The following is a 2,506-nucleotide window of genomic DNA, read 5'->3' as shown; positions in this document are numbered from 1 at the left end:
GCCCCGGCCGCCGGGGCGCCAGGCCCGCCACAGCCGCTTCCGCCCGACCCTGTGCCCCAGTCTCGACTCCTGGCCCCGAAATCACCATTTCCCAGCTTCCGAGGCCTTTCGGGTCCTCCCTTCGGCTGCCGTGCGCGTCAGGGTGCGACGGAGGCCTCAGCGCCACACAGGCCGCAGCGGAGCCACCTCAGTTACACTCCCAACACGTTTCCCAAAGCGCTGCCGGAAGGCGCGGCGCACCTCACATCCGCTTACCCAGCGGCCCCTGCGCCTGCCCTTTTCAGCGGCGCGCCTGATTGGACAGCTCCCACAACTGGTCCTGCCTCTCCAGGAATGAATGACGGCGAGGAGGGAGGGACCCTCGGTTTGGCTCCCGGCTGCCCGCTATATTTCCATTTAAGTAGATCTTTTACCCTAGGGAGGAACCCACGCTGGAATCCTCCCCCGCCCCGCGGCTCCTTCGAAAAAGAAGGGGGAGGGGCAGACACGACCGTTGTGCGCAGAGAATTGCAAATGCCGTTTTCAGAAGGGGGGGAGCTCCCAGCCTGGGCGTTCTGAATCCCATTCCACCGAGAAGTTACATGCTGTATAACGTTCTGAGGCGTGCTATTTACACTGGAAGAATTTTTTCTCGTGCTTTTCTTTATAGATGGAAACCATGGCCTTGCACATACTAGGAAAGCATTGTGCAGTAGCCCTGGAAGCAAATATCTAGTTGATAATGTTTAATAATCGATAATTTTTTGAAGGTGGCCTTACCATGGCAGACGTTGAAATGTAAATAGCTGTGATATCTCTAAGGCAAAATGAATTCCTATTTCCCTGATATAAGAAAAAACAAGATAAGACTGTATAAATTTAGGATGTAGATTGAAAGTCAACATGCTTAAGAAATTGGATCAAAACTCCTAAAGCTTTTCTTTATTGGAAACTGCTGAGACTTAGTAAGTCACAAGGCAATCCCCCCCATGGGAGATTTAAGCTCTTTTATTAAGGAGTTAATAAAAACTCCTTCCTCTTCATCTGTTCCCCTCCAGTTCCCCTCGACAAAAGCCAACCTCGCCCTCATCCGCCTTGGCAGAACCAGACGTTCAACTCTTACGAACAACCCACTCTGCTCGGGCTGTTCTGGCCCACGGACACCCGCTCCCAAAAAATGTTCTAGCTCACAGACAGCTTAAAAACCCCATGCTTTGCTCAGCTCAGGGCTGTCCTATTCCGCTGGGCAGCCTGCCATGTCGCTTCCCCCAATAAAGACTCCTCTCGTGTCAGAAGGTCTGGTCTGGTTCTGTGTGGGTTCGGCCCGATCATATCAGTAATATGCATATTTTACAGTTCAGCGGTTTTCAGCATATTCACTTGCACTTGAAATCATCACCAATTTTAGAACATTTTCATCACTCTAAACAAACCCTGTACTCATTAGCTGTCACTTCTGTATCTTCCTATTCCCTTCCTGTAACCCCAGATAACCACTAATTTATTTTCGATCTAGATGAAGAGACTTACTCTGAACTTTTATATGAAGGGGATTAGATAATCTGTGGCATTTATGAATTTCTTTAATCACTTTACAATTTTTTCAAGTGACATCTATATTGTAACAGGTATCACTGCTTCATCTGTTTCCATGGCAAGTAATATCCCAGTGTAGGGGTACCACATATTATCCTCCATTCAACCATCATATGAACATGTTTTCTTTCTTGCTTTTAGACATTGTGGATAGTGTTGCAATTTATGTGGACATATTTTTACATTTATTTTGAGCCCAAAGTTCAAGACCAGCTACGAAAACATGGACAAACATCATCCCTTTAGAAATTGAGAGTGAAAATGGGGTGGGGGTTGTCTCCAAGCCATAAAAATGACCACAATAGCTCTCTACTCATAAGTATGACTGACTAGTTTCTTGCAAATGAGATTTATCTCAACTCTAGATAAGATTTATCTCTTCTTTCTAGATAAGAACTATCTAATTGCCAGTGATACAATCAAGTTCACCTCAAATCATTCAACAGAGAAACATCTCACTTCGATGAATAGCAATGAAATCATCCAACAGAAGCTCAAATCCAAAAAGGTCCTTTTCAATACCTTATTACTGATGCTCCCCAGTTACTGATGGTCAGTGGTTATTCCATGATTGTTTTAGGTACTGTGAATGAATGAGAAGTTGTTTTTATGAAAAAACAATTTAACTATACTAAAAAAAAAATCCCCAAGGAAAACAATAACCCAATCTTATATGCACCCAGTGCTAATATTAACTCAGCATATATAATGGTTGACAAAATTATAAACTTAATCTGAAAATATATAATTGTAATGAATTCTTTTAACATATCCTTCTGGGAAATTAACAGGACAATGATTTATAGTACACGAATTATTTGATAAGAGTTAAATATTTCTAGGAAACACCTACAGAAACTGTTGGTTTGACAAAGAAAAGCACATTGTTTAAAATTAAATATGAAGCCAGATGTGGTGGCACACGCCTATA

General features: G+C 43.6%; 1 long non-coding RNA gene across 1 annotated transcript in view; it reads left to right on the top strand.

The window, feature by feature from the left end:
- LOC102028207 overlaps positions 1-2,506 on the top strand; it is a 22,810-nt gene that overhangs the window by 6,463 nt on the left and 13,841 nt on the right. Inside the window, exon 2 of the long non-coding RNA XR_264135.2 lies at positions 1,965-2,127. This is a non-coding gene — a long non-coding RNA (uncharacterized LOC102028207). The remainder of the gene's footprint in view (positions 1-1,964; positions 2,128-2,506) is intronic.

This window comes from Chinchilla lanigera, unplaced genomic scaffold, assembly GCF_000276665.1.
Source record: "Chinchilla lanigera isolate Chin_1 unplaced genomic scaffold, ChiLan1.0 scaffold00094, whole genome shotgun sequence".
NCBI classification, from domain to species: domain Eukaryota; kingdom Metazoa; phylum Chordata; class Mammalia; order Rodentia; family Chinchillidae; genus Chinchilla; species Chinchilla lanigera.
This window is presented reverse-complemented; position numbering and strand designations above follow the sequence as displayed.